Genomic DNA, 17736 nt, shown 5'->3' with positions numbered 1-17736 from the left:
TTTAAAGGCGCAGTGGTTAAAAGTTCGCACATTCTGCTTCAGCGGCCCAGGGTTCCCCAGTTTGGATCCTGGGTGTGGACCTACTCACTGCTTGTCAAGCCATGCTGTGGCAGGCATCCCACATATAAAGTGGAGGAATATGGGCGTGGATGTTAGCTCAGGGCCAATCTTCCTCAATGAAAAGAGGAGGATTGGCAGCAGATGTTAGCTCAGGGCTAATCCTCCTAAAAAAAAAAAAAAAAAAATATATATATATATATATATATATATATATATGTAATATAGTCTATAGGCTTAAAAAAAAAGCCAAACAATAAAATTTAGAGGAAAAGAAATAAAAAATTTAAGAATAAACATTAAAAAATTCTCTGTCAGTTCTCTTACACTCCCCCTGCCCCAGAGGGTTAACTACTGTGAACAGATTTCTACATAAATGAGATCATGCTACATAAATGGGATCCATATACTTCTGTAATGTACTTTTTCTTTTTTTCGTGAGGAAGATTTTCTCTGAGATAACATCTGTGCCAATCTTCCCCTCTTTTGTATGTGGGTCACTGCCACAGCATGGCTTGACAAGTGATGTAGGTCCATGCCCCAGGTTCCGAACCTGTGAACCCAGGCTGCCAAAGCAGAGCTCACCAAACCCAACTACTACACCACGGGCCCCTGCAATGTGCCTTTTTTTAATGTTAGCAGAATATCACAAACTTATTTCCATGTCAGTACAGAGAAAGCTGTCTCATTCTTTTTAATGATTATCCAGTATTTGATGATATTGATATGCCTTAATTTATTTAACCATTCATACACTAATGGGTGTATTAATTTCCTGTGGCTGCCATAACAAATTGCCACAAACTCGGTGTCTTAAAACAACAGAAATTCATTCTCTCACAGTTCTGGAGGTCAGAAGTCCAGAATCAAGGTGTCAGCAGGACCACTCTCCCTCCAAAGGCCTTAGGGAAGAATACTTCCTTGTCTCTTTGAACTTCTGTTGGCTCCTGATATTCCTTATCTTATAGATGCATCAGTCCAGTCTCTTCCTGTGTCTTCACATGGCTGTCTCACTTGTGTTTCTGTGTCTTCTCCTTCTCTTTCTCTTATAAGGACACCTTAGACCTTATATGTAATAAGGACACCTTATAAAGATTTAGGGCTCACCCTAAGCTAGGATGATCACATTTCTCAATCCATAACTTAATTATGTCTGCAAAGACCTTATTCCCAAATAAGGTCACATTCACAGGTACCAGGAGCTAAGATTTGGACATATCTTTTGGGGGCCATTGTTCAACTACCTACAATGGGTATTTAAGTTCTCCACAGATTTTCAACTATTAGAAACAGTCTTGCAAAGGAAAATATCATTTTGCATCTCTCTTTGTGCATATATGTATTTTTTTCCTATAAGATAGATGGTATTGTCATAGATAGGATTGCTGAATCAAAGTGTAGGCACATCTACAAATTTGATGTATACTTGAAAATTGCCCTCTGAAAAGATGGTACCAATTTCCACTCCAACTAATTGTATTTAAGGCCTACTCCTTAACCCCCTTGCCAAAATGGGATATTATTCATCTATATTTTTTGCCAATCTGATAAATCAAAAGTGATATCTCATTTTATTTAGCAACTTGATTCCATGTAATTTGACAATCATTACATGTGTCTACATATGTTGTTGTTCAGTGATATTCCTCCCATGAATTAACCTTTTATACCTTTGTCAATTTTGGCTTTGGCTTGTGTATCTTTTGCTTATCATTGTATAGGCATTGTTGTACACCATGGAAACCAATCCTTGTCGGTTATATAAGTTGCAAATATGTAACACACGCACACACATGTAAAATATGATCAGTATGTTGCAAGCGTTTTCTCGCAATCCATTGGTCTTTTAACCTTTGTTTATGGCATTAGGAGTATTTAATATTTAGGTGGCCAAATCTGCCTAGACCTGCTGGGTTGGTGTCTTGATTTGAAAAGCTTTCCTCACCCCAAGGTTACAAAAATATTTCCCTATATGTATTGTTGTTAATTTGTATCCTCTTTTCTTCTCCATCAGACTTGCCAGAGTTTGTTGTATCGTGTTTTCAAAGAAACAGCTTTTAGTTTTGTTGATCACGTCTATAATTGTTTTCCTTTTTTTTAAAGATTTTATTTATTTTTTCCTTTTTCTCCCCAAAGCCCCCGGGTACATAGTTGTATATTCTTAGTTGTGGGTCCTTCTAGTTGTGGCATGTGGGACACCGCCTCAGTGTGGTTTGATGAGCAGTGCCATGTCCGCACCCAGCACTCGAACTGACGAAACACTGGGCCGCCTGCAGCAGAGTGCGCGAACTTAACCACTCGGCCATGGGGCCAGCCCCCTATAATTGTTTTCTATTTTATTGTGTTTTCCCTAATAGTCCATCAATCTCTTCCTTCTACTTTTTTTGGTTTTTTGTTCTTCTTTTTCTAACTTTTTAAAGTTTATTACGTTTATTTTCAATATTAAATTGTTGATTAAGATGTCTCCTTATATTTCTTAGAGTTTTTTGCTGTATATATTGCAAAGCTATGTTCTAAGTGCATAGTGTTTATGACTCTCTCTTCTCTTTAGTAGGTTGTAATTTTATGCACATAAAATATTCCTCTTTACTTCATTTAAGTGTTTTGAGTTCTATTTTATCAGAAGTCATTATTTAACTACTAGCTTACTTTTTGTCAGTATTTGGTTAGTATATGATTTTCTATTCCTGTATTTTCAACTTTCCTATATTGTTTGGTGGTAGTGTATACCTTTTTTTTTTCTTTTTTGAGGAAGACTAGCCCTGAGCTAACATCTGCCACCAACCTTCCTCTTTTTGCTGAGGAAGATTGGCCCTGAGCCAACATCCATGCCCATCCTCCTCCACTTTGTATGTGGGACGCCTGCCACAGCATGGCTTGCTAAGTGACAAGTAGGTCCACCCCTGGGATCCGAACTGGTGAACTCTGGGCTGCCAAACAGGAACGTGCAAACTTAACCACTGCACCACTAGGCTGGCCCCAGTGTATACCTTTTAAATCCATTTCTAGATGAGTTTTTTTGTTCTTTACCTGTTTTGAGAACATCTAACTTTTAATGAGATATTTTAAGCCCATTCAAGTTTGTTCAGTTTGTACTTATTCCCGTTCTGTTATGTTTTCTATTGAATGTGGTTTCTTGTTGCTTTGTATCCTTTCTTGCCTTTTTGATTTGCTTTGGTACATCCTTCTTTACCTTTTTGTTAAAAATTTACACTACTTTTCATTATTAAACTAATACTGTATAGGAGAGTGTGAAGTATAAGGTAAAAATCCTTGACCCCACTCCCCGCCTGCTTTCTAAGATATTGCCATTGTTTACAATTTTTATACCCTTCTAGCAATTTTCTCTGCCTATAGAAACATTTATATCTACATCTCTATCTCTATTTATATGTATTTTGTTTGTACCTGTGGGATATTACCAATCTGCACCTTGGTTTTTATACTTAATATATTTTAGACACTTTAAATCAAGGATTTTGTTTTTCTATTTTGATATCACAAAAATTAAATATTTGACCAAATTCGTTAAAATTTTTGGTTAAAAGTTAAAATCATGCTGGGGCCAGCCCTGTGGCATAGTGGTTAAGTTCGTGCGCTCCGCTTCAGCAGCCTGGGGTTTGTTGGTCCGGGTTCTGGGTGTGGGCCTACACCCTGCTCATCAGGCCCTGCTGTGGCGGCATCCCACATACAAAACAGAGGAAGACTGGCATAGTTGTTAGCGTGGTGACAATCATCCTCAAGCAAAAAGAGGAAGATTGGCAACAGATGTTAGCTCAGGGCCGATCTTCCTCATCAAAAAAAAGAAGTTAACATCATGCTTTAACATGTAACTTTATTATGTGTTATGTTTACCCTGTGTTTTTGTATTTCTAATTTAGAGGTATCAAACGTGTACACAATGAGCAGCAATGTATGCAGCATTTTTTTAGAAAACTGGTTGTGGAAAGTATATCATGTTCCTGAAAGGTATTCTAAGACTTTAGCTTTCTTTTCTTTAGGAAATTTGTAAAATATTCAAATATGATAAATAAATGGTCTGTCACTCTTCCAAGGGTTTCTTTGATAATTAGCGATAGCACTGACGTGTAATCAAGGTTAATTTGGCTGGTTGTTGGGTGGATTTTTCCCTCAGTAGCAGGATTAATTGTAGAACTAATGATCTTGGTAGAAGAATGCCGCTTCACTTAACTTGAACTTTTACTGAGCATGTAGTTGGGGTGATAGCTGGGTTTGTAATTCTATATAATTATTTCAGTCTTTGTAGACAACTGCTTTGTAACAAACTGTCCAACAATGTGTACCATCCATTGAGGCATGTATTTCCAACGCTGTTTATCTAAATAACAAAAGGAGGCAATATTTTTCTCATATAATAAACACACACTGTAAAACACTGATTATCTGTAAGGCTTGGGAAGTGATTGATTTTTGTTCAGTGAACACGACTTACCCCAACATCCTCCTTTTATCTCCCTGACTCCAGCCTTGTTCAATTCTCTGCTCCAGTTTATTCTCCAAACACAGCCGCTCCCATGATTATATTAAAATCCACGTCCAATCATGTCACTTCCCCACCTAAAACCACTTCTCCACAACCTACCCAGCAAAATCTATGCGGATTAAGACGCTTTCATCCAGGTCTCTTGCCAACAGCTCCAGCTCATCTCCCAGCAGCCCTTGCCACCCTCCCCTGTTGTGCCCTTTCTGTCTCAACAATACCTGCTCTTTGCAGTCTTCATACCTTTCCCTAGAAATCCTCTTTCTTAACCACCCCCATAACAAACTCCCAACTCAGACACTGGGTTCTCCAAAAGTGGCCCTCCAAGAATTAAGTACTTACTTCTCTGCATTTGCGCTGTACAGTCATGCCCCGCATAACAGCCTTTCAGTGCATGATGGACGGCATGTATTACAGTGGTCCCATAACATTAGTACCATATAGCTCACGTATGTGGCAGGCTTTGCCATCTAGGTTTGTGTGAGTACACTCCGTGATGTTTGCAAAACAAGGAAATCACCTAACAACGCATTTCTCAGAATGCATTACCGCCGTTCAGCGACAGATGACTGTAGTTTGTACATGGATTCTATTGAAGCACTTATTACCTCCCATGATAAATTACTTGTTTATGTATTTCTCTCCTCTTCTGGAGTCAATTCCTTGAAGGCAGACCCTTTGTTATTTATCCTCGTCCTTAGTCTTAGGACTGTGCCATGCACATGATAGACACTTGGGAAATGTCCACTGAAAAGAAAAATTAACTAGTGGACTTTGGTATGGTGAAAACTGCTTTTATTTCAACTGTTTTTGTATACTCTACATTCTTGATCTACACAAATAACAATTTCATTTGGTTCAACATAACATGTATAGGCAATTGTTCTGAATACGTAAGAGGTCCTTGTTATCCTCTGCTCTTTTCTTAACCTCATCCCCACCTTTGGCCACTGATTAACATTTGTTTTCTTATGATTTTGCCTCAAGAGCCCATATGGGATCAGCCTATATGCTGATTACTAGGAGATCATGTTAAGTTGGTTCCAAGTTAATTAAGGCTCACTTGTGTGTGACAGCTATGAAATATTTTATTTTCTAGGCATCAGCTGGAGTTGATGCTACCTGATTTTTTAACCATCTGGAAAATTCAAGGTATTGGCATTTCAAATAAAGGTAAGCAGCTAGTATGATATATTGAATTAGGGAACAGTTTGTTCATTGTGATATGTTTATCATTTTATTGACTAGCATATTTCAGACTCTCATTGTAACCTAGGGTAAAAAAAGAAATATCTATGTCTCTGAACATATTTGTTCATTTAATGCTTTTATAAGCCATTACTTTGTGAGTAACGATTTCAAGTTCCCACTTTCCTAAAACCTTTCTGATTTGCTGGGATTCTGAGGTAGAGGATAAAAACAGGATTCATTACTGAGTTCTCTCCCAAATTATGGATAACAGTGCAAATCAGTACTATTTGTAAATTCCTTTTAGGAATATTCGTTTGATTTTTTGCAATTTGATATTTTCACCCAATAAGTGGGTTCCATAATAATTAATGACCTCTTTGCTACAGTGGAAAATAGGATTGGGACAGACTGCTAAAAAAATCTATGCAACTTTGTAACCAGTGCACTAACAACAACAAAAGAGCAACAATCCTGATAAAGTTAAGAAGATATTAAATTCTAACAAAAAACATTATAGTAAACACGGTACTTTGTCTTAAGGAAAAAAAAGTAAAGGTAGCTTGACAGAAGGTGGGGCGGAAGGAGGGCTGAGGCGGCTGAGTTACGGGGAAAACGAAATGCACAGACATCTGGGGAAGCTGATGGCCAAATTGAGCCAAGATGAAAATATGTCGGGGTGAATAGGCATCATGTCATAATACTCTAGTTCTCATTTGTTGGCAGCATTCAGCTGTGAAATGTACTTTGCGTTCAGCTGCTATTACATGGCGGTAAAAAATTTTAAAGTTCTAGGAAAAAATTGCATATGAATCAATAGGATACAGTGCTATCATTCCCTTATTTATCAGCCATTATGAATGCAGTAACATTCAGGCCTATACTGTCTAGCAGAACAAATTGTACCAAAAAAAAGTTTTGAGTATGTAATTAATATTTTTACTATCGTGCCTTAAAAGGAATTACTCTAGGACTAATGGAAGTTACTCCATGTTCTGCTTTATTTTAAAAGTTCATAAACTGTTGGGGGAAATAGAACACTCTCTGGATATTTGATGATATTAAGGAATTACCATTATTTTTGAGGGTGGAGCTATGTTTTAAAAAAGGAAGTTATTGTCTTTGAGAAATATATACTGAAATATTTACAGATAAAATGATATAATGCTGGAATTTGCTTCAAAATAATCCAGGGAGTGCAGGGAGAGACGGGTACAGAGGAAATAAAATTGACCACGAGTTGATAATGCTGAAGCTGGGTAATGGGTACATAGGGGTTTATTACACCACTCTCTCTACTTTTTGTATAGGTTTGAAATTCCTATAACAAAAAGTTTTTTCTAAGTTTACCAATAATCATGATAATGAATCTTTATTTATGGCCATTATTTGAACGTTCAAGACAAAGATGTTCCCACGGTTCGCTCACATCTTTCAGGCCTTCCCTGCCAGCCTATCTAAAAGAGGACCCATCCCTTGTCATGCTGCCTCCCCCATTACCCTACCTTATCTTCTGTATGGCATGTGTCACTTCCTGATATTTCATCACATATTGGTTTATGTCTCCCTAACTGGAGGGGAGATTTTGCCTGTCTCATTCACTACTGAATCTGCATTGGCTAGAACACTGGCTGGCCCAGGCTAGACTCTCAAAACATTAATTGATTAAGCAAATAAGCATCGCTAAGTAGAACTTTCAAGAAGAAATACATAAGGAAAAAAAAGCAACTCAATATCATATTTTTCTTTTCCTCAAAGCAAAGAAAATACAAGAAGTTGAGAGAAGATGAGAGCCCCCTGGGGGCCCCTAACCCACTTCTGGGCACTGCCACCTCTTGCAGGTCTATGTGTTGCCGATGTGCTGCGGTTTGGGTGCAGGTGAACAAAGACCATTTCCTGGTCATAAACAACAATCTTACAAGAGTCAATTAAAAGGGACAGTTTCCAACATCAGAACTCCGGGAACCTTAGTCAGTAGGTAAATGTGTGGCGCTGTCATGAATGGCTGAGAAATGTGATGGTAAAACCACTGCACACAATTCGCTGCACTTGAATGCAGGTTGAGCTGAGCACTTTGTTCGTCAAGGTCATCTGATCGGGGAGGACTCTGGTCAGGGGGAGAGCGGAAGTGAAAGATTCTTTCAAATTGTATGTAACTAACATTTCACCAGGGAAGCTGAATGGAGGCTTAGGTGAGGATGAGGTCATATTTTTGTTGGGAATGACGGGAGATGTGAGAGGTCTTCCTTAGATAAATCCATAAAAACACAAAGCAGGGGCTGGCCCCATGGCCGAGTGGTTAAGTTCGCGCGCTCTGCTGCAGGCAGCCCAGTGTTTCGTTGGTTTGAATCCTGGGTGCAGACATGGCACTGCTCATCAAGCCATGCTGTGGCGGCATCCCACATGCCACAACTAGAAGGACCCGCAACGAAGAATATACAACTAGGTATGGGGGGCTTTGGGGAGAAAAAGGAAAAAAATAAAATCTTTAAAAAAAAAAACGCAAAGCGGACTGGTGGATGCCAGTGGTGAGGGGGGATGTGGAGCAACTGCTTAAGGGGTAAGGGGTTTTGAGGAGCAATGAAAACATTTTGGAATTAGATAAACGTGGTGGGTGCACGACATTGTGGATGTAGTACCACTGAATGGGTCACTTTAAAATGGTTAATTTTATGTTGTGTGAATTTCACCTCAATACAAAAAAGAAAGAAAAGGCTTCTTCTAGCTAACGTTGGGGAGAGGAGTGGAAGGGCGCTCCCCTAAAAATAGGAAGATTGGCAGATAAAATCATCACCAGTCCCACCCTCTCCCACTCTGGACATTTGAGAAGGATCTTGGAGAATGAGTAAGATTTTTACAAGTAGAAGTAATGACTTGAATATTTTATGCTGATAAAACAGCAAGGGTAAGGAAAGGAAAAACCATGGCCAGATTCTAGTGGGCCTGGAGGGATGTGTTCTTTTGAACTTCTAAATTATTTCAGAAACAGAATCAATGAGCTTCCCCAGCCCTACAGTAAGCTCATGGCAGAACTAAAATTAGAACCTTGGTCTTTTCACTTCCAGGGCTGTGTTCTTTTCACTACAAAAAAAATTGGTTTCCGGTGCTCCAGACCAACAAATTAGTCCTAAGTTAAGTGTGCTGAGAGTTGCAGTGTATTAAAAATGAATATGTGATCCAGGAATTAAAATCCCAAATCTCAGTCTGGAATGCTCACATAGTTAACACAAGGTTATCTTTCAGAGCTCCACCCAGAGCCATTTTCTTGGAGAACCTTCCATGAGCCCTAAGCCCAAACTCTGATCGAACTGTTACTTTCCTTCCAATTATTTATGTCAAGTTTATCAATATCCACTCATAAGCATGCTTATTTAATCAGTGTCGGTTTCTCTCACTAATAATATCTAACATTTACTGAAGACTTACTCAAGGTCCAATTCTGTCCTAAGCTTTTCCCAAGAATTAATTTATCTAATTCTCACCACAACTCTGTGAGGTAGGTATTTTATTTGTTTCCCCTTTACAGATAGAGAAACTGAGGCACAAAGCAGTTAAGTAATTTGCCCAAGGTGAAACAGCGAGTAGCAGAGGCAGGACCCAGCCCAGCAGTCTGATTCCCGAGAGCTCCCCGAGAGCAGCGACTGTCCCTGTGTTTGCTTCCTCGGCACTCGGTACAGTGCCTGCCAAGAGTGGGTGCACACTGAATATCTCTCAAATAAATGCATCACCTGGATTCGAGCTCAGGAATCACTTATATTGGGCTGTGTGGCCCTGAGCAAGTCACTTGACCTCTCTGAATTCAACATGTATCCTAACTACTGTGTTTAGAGTTAGTAAACACACAGATGAGATCATGGATGTGAAAACAATTTGAACAAGAATGAATTTTTTATTAAATGTAAATGTAAGGATGATAGTAGGTATGCCTCATAAATTATATTCTTCTAAATATTTTAATGATCTGAGAGAATGATAGACTTGAGTTCAATTTTAGTAAAAGAAAAACATTTTAAGAGAAGTTAAGATGGAAATGCTTTTTTAATGGCATTATTTGTCCCAGTAAGGCACATTATTTGGTAACCATTCTTGTTGGCTTGAGTCACTCAGCAGTGATGGTAGCTAGTTGCCTTTCAGACAGCGGCTCCACGCAGCTCTTAAATTCTTCCTTAACTCTTTTGGAATATGCTTAATTTCATTTCCTTCAGGGTTCAGCTTTTCCAAGATTTAGGTATATTATTTATGCTTTCACTGAAGGCCTCAAGTAGAATAAAAACACACAATTAACATTTTTTGGGAATTGATTTCCATTTTAAAAACATTATTTGGGTCTCTCAATTTTGATTTGCTGTCCTAATTATAAACCCATGAAATAAATAGTTACTTAAAAAAAGAAAGAGGTTACGAAACAGCTGAATCGAAAACAGTGAATTGCTCTTATTTATGGTCCCCACATGCCTCCGTTAGAGGTGAGGGCCCTGGAGCAAGCCTGCAGGACAGAAATGCAAACCTAGGCCTCAACTCCAAATTCCGGCACCACAGCCAAATCTTCAGGCTTTCACTCAGCTCCTGGACTCCTTTGAAATACTGTCGCAACTTGAAGCTATGGATTCCCAGTCATTATATATTAAAAGCAAATAAAAAGAGGGAGTCTTTCAGAGGCAAGTTCGTGGACAGTGTTCATTCAGTCCATATTTATCAGCACTGAATGAGGTGCCAGGCCCTGAGATGGGCGTAAGAAGTAACTGCTGAAACAAACAAGCCACAGGAAAACTCCCAAACACAGACGTGAGCCCGCAACATTATCATCAATATATCAATTTCATCTTTGCTGCAACTGAGGATCATTTTGTAATTAGCAAGATCTGCTTGACCAAACTTGGCCTGACACCCTGATTTCTATCAGCTAGTCTTGGCTACTTGCCCTTGCATTGAGAATCCTCTTGGTGGCCTGCTCATTCCTGGCCACTGACTGCCAGAGAAAGGGTCCTGTGGCTTGAGTACATGCTGGCAGAAGAGTTCACTTTTTTCCCTAAGATCAACGTCTTAAAATGAAATATTTAAATATCTTCCTTATGAATTCTGCCTTCCATTAAGAGAACATACTCTGTATTGCTAAAAATAATAATCGTTGGTAGTTCTACTAGAATTCGTCACGTTTCTAATTGTTCAATTGTCAATATTCATGAATATCAAATGCAAAAGATGAAAACACTGTGTCAGAGACTGCTAATTAACCCAGCATTCTTTCTTTCCTCCTTATTATCAAAGCCTGAGTTTGAGTTGGCCACATTGCTGCCCATTTCCCCTTGAAGTTGGGTACAGTCAAGTCCCAAGTATCCCAAAGAAATATAAATTGCATGGGACTTCAAGAAAGGCTTCTCAACGAGAGTTGATTCAACAGGAAGGGACCCCTTTTTTGCCCTCTCTTTTTACAGTCCTCAACTCAGAAACAATGGCTGAAGCTCCAGCAGCCATCTTGCACTATGAAGTAACACTGAAGATAGAAGCTAGATGCCAGCATGGTGGAACAAAAAGATAATGGTCCCTGCCTCTGATGACATGTAGAGCTGACATTCCAGCCTTGGATTTCTTTTATGTAGGAAAGAAATAAACATATATCTCATTTAAGCAACAGTTATTTTGGTTGTCTGTTATATACACCAGAATCTAATTCTAATTAATAGGAACTCATTTTTCTTCCCTGGCCCTGCCCAGTTCCTCCATCATAATGCTCATCACAGTTTGGTTTAACTGCTTGTTTGATGATCTGTCTTCAGCACTAGACCCCAAGCTCCTTGAGCATCCTACTGCTGCCCCAGCCCCTAGCCCACATTGTACGTGCTCAGTAAACATTTGTTGAATGAATAACTGCAGGAGCACCTAAATCTCAATGCTCTCTCCTCTTTTCCCCTTCCCTCTCCTTTAAGTATCATCCCAACTGTCAAACTTCTCTGTCTGATTAAGGATAGCCTTCATCTCTCTCCATCCCTAATGACAACGCAATCATCTCTCCACCTTGTCCCAGCACCTCACCCTGCACCATTCCCATCCCTCTCTACCACATCCTTCATTCCCAAGCCAGGGACGACCAGGATGCACTCCACCAATTTCACAAGGGGACCTGAGGACCTCACTCCTAAAAGGGAGGGCTTGGATGTGAACTTGGGCCTTTTCTCCAAGCACACTGGAAGCTAGATCCAATGTGGTGCCCAGGGCTGAGGTTCCAAGGGCCAGAAGGGGATTCTGAAAGGCAATTCTGCACCTAAACCTTACAGCTTAGGAGCCCCTTAGCCGTGGCCTGAGCTGGGGCTTGGTGCGAGGGGCCCCTTCTCACATGACAAAATTCACCCTCCACCTTGCCCAAATCCCTGTGGTCTCAGGCCCAGGGTCCATCACAGGACCTGGCACAGTAGCTACTCAGGTGGGGAGACCTGTCCAGGCAGTGCAGGGGCTGCCGGAGGTGTCCATATCGAGCTGCTTTGCTTCCTTCCCTGAGAGAGGAGGGGAAAAAAGTCTTTAAGAGCCCCCACCCTCACCCCAGCCAGATCACATCCACCATCATCCACGATTTGATTTTCCTAAGAGAAAAATGCAGAGCTCCCAGAAGTGATTCTACCTGGTCTGGAGGCAAGATGTTATTAAGATGCTGAGTGCACGTGATGTAGATATTGGCATCTCTTTCTCCTTCCTCATATTACATACACCTTGATTCTAATCCTTGAACTTCTGCCTCCTCCCCCGTTTGGTAAATGTAATACCCCAGTCTCTTTCTTTGTTTTTGCTTTTCAGGTTTAAAAAAATTGTAGTAAAATATATCTATAACAGAATGTTTATCATTTTAACCATTCATAAGTGTACAACTCAGTAGCATTAAATACATTCACAATGTTGTGTAACCATCACCACCATCTATACCCAAAACTTTTTATCATCTACAACAAAAACTCTGTACCCATTAGACAATGACTCCCCCTCGTGGTCTGTTTCTTGATCAGAGACCCTACCTCCATCGCGGCTGTCCCCTGGCCTCAGCCAGTAGCCCTCCTTAATTTGACCTCCTGCGCGGCCTCCTGAGGAATGCATCCCAGGGTGACCTACCTGTTGTGACATCGTTTTGTCCGATCCCTAAAACTGGCTGTCTCTCTGGTCTTGACCCTTTTTGAAGGTACCCTGTAGACGCTGGCCACCCAAATGAATGTTCCCTAAGCATCTACAGGTTAGGACGTTGTCTCTTACACGCTTGGGAACTGACATCCTTTTAGGTCATAACTCCTGTCAGTCTGTAAGTCTGCTGAAAGCAACTGGGCTGTTCTGTCCTTCTGACAACCATATCCTTCCCAAGCCCTTCTGCCTCCTCAACCTTCTCCTCCCAGACTTTAATCCCTTTACCCCTCCCCACTCTCCTAGTCCTCAGCCCTTTATATCTTCAGGAACTTCTCTAACCATCCTAGAGCTAAGGCCAGCAGTTTGATATTGTCTATTACAGCCTCCTAAAACTCTCTCATCTTCTTGACATTCTTTGATCACTCTGCCAATGCCTTGCCCTGTTTGACTTGCGAAGACTCCAGGCGATGGGATAAGAGACCTGCCTTTGGAGTCAGATATGAGTTCACTCTTGGTTTAGCTATTTCAGAGCTGGCTTTGTGGGTGTGCGACCTGTGCAGTGGCACGTGGCCCAGCACTCAGAAGGGCGCCACACTTAATTTAATGCTTTGTCATTGCTGTTGAAATTATTAATAATGTTATCTTTCAACTTGTGTTTCATAAGCTAAATCTGGTGGGACAATGGACATGCGTGTAAATAGAGACAATATGGGCAATATGACATGTGTCACCATTCCTTGCCGCCCCATTCACATAGAGCATTTACAATACCCTGTGGACACAGAATTCCAGCGAACCCACTATGTGCAGAAGGTTAGTGAGACTCACTGTGAGTACAAAGTAAGTGTGTCATGTCTATGACTGAGCAAGCAGGGATGCTGACAATACCTGGAGGCCACATTTTTCGCTGGAACCAGAACTTGTAATGAGTGTGGGAAGAAGGCAGTGGTGTCTTCAGAAACACAAATGACGGAGGAACCTTATCATATTCTTTCTTGCTCGTGTTACTACTCTGTATTAGCCAACCCCTTACACTAAATATGATGACATATAGACACTTTCTATAACCCATAGTTCCTCCTCCTTTCAGGCCTTCCTTATCCATCAGTAAGCAAAGGTAGTGAGTGTTGGTAGAATACATACATATCAAGAAGTAAAATTAAAACAGTTGAGTGAGTTTGTGCAGCGTTTCCACTACCCCAATAAGAATGAAATATATATGCATGCATGAGCTATGAAATATGAATTGTGTCATTTTGGTGATTCCACATACAAATTAAATGCTCTCATATTTGCATTTAAAACTGGCATTGCATAATATAAAGATGAATGGAAAAATTCATACCATTAATTTAAAATTGTAATTTTCCTTTATTTAGAATGATGTCATATAGCAAATAAAAAAAAAAAACAAAACACCATGGCAAGTTGAGGGAGAGACCACAGAAGAAAGGAAAAGGCTTTATGTTTTAACACCTTTAACACCACTTTTTTCTAGCTTCTTGAACAAGTGGTTCTACATTTTCATCTTGCACTGGGACCCTCAAATTGTACAGGTGGCCCTGGCTACTTCCTTCTGTGTGATTCTGGGCTTTCTTCTATCCTTCCTTCCTTCCTTTTAACCCTTTCTGGTCATCAGTTTGTTTGTCTGTAAAGCAGGGTAATGCTAAATCATGCCAACCAACATCAAGTGGCCTCTGCTGCTAGGCAATCACTTTATTCATTTCTTATTTTCTTTCTATCTAACTTCCATGAAGATATCCATGAAGCAGTCTCGGGTGGGGGTGGGAGGGCAGACTAAACTTTTGAGAGGTTTGGCAGTGATTTAGGGGAAAAAAAACACTGAAAGGTTTGTGATATTTGGCTTTCTTTTTGTAGTAACAGAGACTTTTGCATATTTGCAGGCAGAAAGAAAGGAATTGATAAAGGGAGAGAGGCACTGGCCGTCAGCACCAATTATTCCAGTTGCTTTGGGATGCTGTTAAGTTACCACCAGCAGGTGGCGCTTTTAAGTAGGCCTCTGAGTCGGCTGTTCTTTAAGAACTTAAAAGTACACTTGCAAATTAAACTGCTGATGACCGAGGAGCAAGTGCACATTAGTGGTGGTAACCAATGCAAGGCGCTTTCACGAGAGTTGCATCTTTAGAGAAACAGCTATTCTAGTGCACAAGTTAATTACTGCTGTGTAATAAATTACCCCCAAATTTAGTGGCTTAAAATAACAGCAAACCTTTATTATCTTCACAGTTTTTATGGGCAGGGATTTGAGAATGGCTTAGCTGGGCAGTTTTGACTTGGGTTCTCTCATGAGTTTGCAGTAAAGATCTTAGCCAGGCCTGCAGTCACCTAAAGGTGTGACTGGGGCTGGAGGATTTACCTCCATGGTGGCTTGCTCACATGGCTCTGGGCAGGAGGCCTCAGTTCCTTTCCACATGGGCCTCTCCCTAGGCTTCTTGAGTGTCCTAACTACATGGTGGCCAGCTTCCCCCAGAGCAGGCAACCCAAGAGAAAGCCAGGTGAGGACAGCAAGGTCTTGCATGACCCAACCTCAGAAGTCACACATCTTTGCTTTTGTTGTATTCTATTGGTCACATGGACCAAACCTGATACAGTGTGGGAGGGGACCACACAGGGCCACAAATAACAGGGAAGTGAGGACTTTGGGGGCCATCTTGGAGACTGGCTACCACATCTAGCCCACTGGATGAGAAGATGAGCATGGATGAGTAACAGGTATTAGAATTAGATAAGAGAACTTATGCTGCACAAGAAGTAAGATTGTCTGAAAAAGTGTGGGATGGTGGAGCCAAAGAAGTGGTTAACGGGCTGAGCTTGATCCATTAGAAGTTCTAGGGTATAGAAAGAACAGCTTCAGTAAGGTTATAAAACTGTGAGAGATAATCCCTTTTATTCATGTCTCTTTTTGTTTTCTCTGAAGAAAATGTGTTTAACTGCATTCCATCATGGACACTTTTGACATTATTTTCCACCTCCCCCAAATCCCTGCTCTGAGGTCCTCTCCTATTGCATTTCTGATTCAGGAACCTGAAGTGGCCTTTTGGGACATGCTATTCCAAACCCACGACTCTGGTGACTTCCAGGAGGAGTTTGAGCAGCAGCTCTCTTCAGTTACCCCTTGGAACTTAGATACCAATTCATCCGCCCTTGGATTTGAACCACTGTGTTCCCTAGGACGTGGCTTACCCAGCCGTTCTCTGGCTCTTCCCACCTCTAGCCTTTTCAGGTACTCTCTCCAGTCTGCCAATTGCCTGGTGTCACTTGAGCCAGTTTTACCCCAGCACCTTGTGAGGAAGGAACCAGACATAAGGCAGATGGGTTGTTCACTTGTGTCACGCTCACTCCCATCTTGTACCTTTGAACCTTTGCCTAGAATGTACAATAGTATATAAACAAGAATTGAAATGTGTGAACCAGGCTATAAATTCCTTAAGAGTTTATAAAGTGGAGAACCAGTTACAGACAAAGTAGCTGGAGGAGGTGGCAAAGAGGTAAGACTTCAGCGTGGTTTGGTATCTCTCCCTTCTTTTTCCTGCTGATCCCAATGCAGTCAAATCCCCATCTCTAGTTACTAGATGTGTCTGTTCCCTGAGGCAAGTCACTATATTTCTCTGAGCCTTAGTTTCTTCTTTGGTAACCTGAGGTAGTAAAACCCTTCAGAGTGGTTGTGAAGATTAAAGACAATTTACATAAGTTAATTATTACAATAACTCTTACACGTTAATTGGTAGCTATTGTGCTGTCATTATTTGCATAAGCTTGGGATAAAGGTTGGAAACTTGTCCCCCATGCCTGAATCTCATATAGCACCTGTTAAAATGCAGTGAAGTTTGTAGGTCTTGTCGAGATGGTGAATTAACATTTATGGCCTTTCTTAATTACTAGACCTATTCCAGGAAGGAAGAAAAATGTTTCAAACAACATCTTGCATAACGGTCAGAGTGAGGCGGATATTTCTGAGCAAAGACCTGTTACAGTTTATGAGATAAAGCAGCAGGTTATACATAATCTGCTAATGGCAATCAATGCCATAAACAAGATAAAATTTTTAACATGCTTCTTAAAAGGATTCTGGTCTGTGGGAACTTTTCTGTGTCCCTTTGCTGTCTAAATTAGAATGTCAGACTCTGAGGATGTAGCCATTAGACGGACTCTTAAGATGTTAGTCATTTAATCCCAGACCTTCAATTGACAGCAAACATACAAACAAAGAAGGTGGAGGGGACGAAATTCTGCTGGGCTTAGTAATAAAGACGTTCTTCCATCTTGAGAGTCATGAGTCTGTCGGTGTTGCGTTCTGCCTGGCTGCTGCTAAGAGGGTAGAACTGTATGAAATACAGATTGCTATGATCCTATGCACGTATTTTTTTTAAAAAAAAGAGTAGAAGATCAGGAATATGTCTTAAACCAGGTTCATGCTGTGTGCCCAGAACTTTACACGTGTCATTTCATTCTCCCATCAGCTCTACAAGGTATTATTATTTTGATTTTATAGATGACAAAACTGAGGCTCAAAGCATTTCAAGTTGCCCAAGATCACGTAGCTAGTTAGACAGAACCAGGATTTGAGTTCAAGGCTGCCTCAATCCAAACCATACTTTTTTTTCAATGAACTATCTCAAACTTTTCAAAAAGTACAATGAGTGATCTATCAAACACCCGTATAACTACCACTAAACTTTACCGAATTATTTGTAAGATATTGCCATACTGGCTTCAGATGTTCCTTTCAAACAAAAGGTAATGGGTACAGTGGAAGCATGTACCTTTCTGCTGCCCCAAATTTCTCCTTCCCTTCCCAGACATAACTACCATCCCGATTTAGTATTTGCCTTTCATTATCATATGTTTGCGTCATTATTTCTGAT

General features: G+C 40.5%; 1 long non-coding RNA gene across 1 annotated transcript; it reads left to right on the top strand.

The window, feature by feature from the left end:
• Positions 1 to 3890: 3890 nt before the first annotated feature.
• Positions 3891 to 8247, top strand: LOC111767472 (uncharacterized). Its single transcript, XR_002803861.2, has 3 exons — positions 3891 to 4026; positions 5658 to 5731; positions 7505 to 8247. It is a non-coding gene; the product is annotated as an uncharacterized lncRNA (long non-coding RNA).
• The last annotated feature ends 9489 nt before the right edge of the window (positions 8248 to 17736 follow it).

Source organism: Equus caballus, chromosome 25, assembly GCF_041296265.1.
Source record: "Equus caballus isolate H_3958 breed thoroughbred chromosome 25, TB-T2T, whole genome shotgun sequence".
Classification (NCBI taxonomy): Eukaryota; Metazoa; Chordata; class Mammalia; order Perissodactyla; family Equidae; genus Equus; species Equus caballus.
The sequence above is the reverse complement of the archived record's forward strand: the minus strand, read 5'-3'. Positions and strand labels throughout refer to the sequence as shown.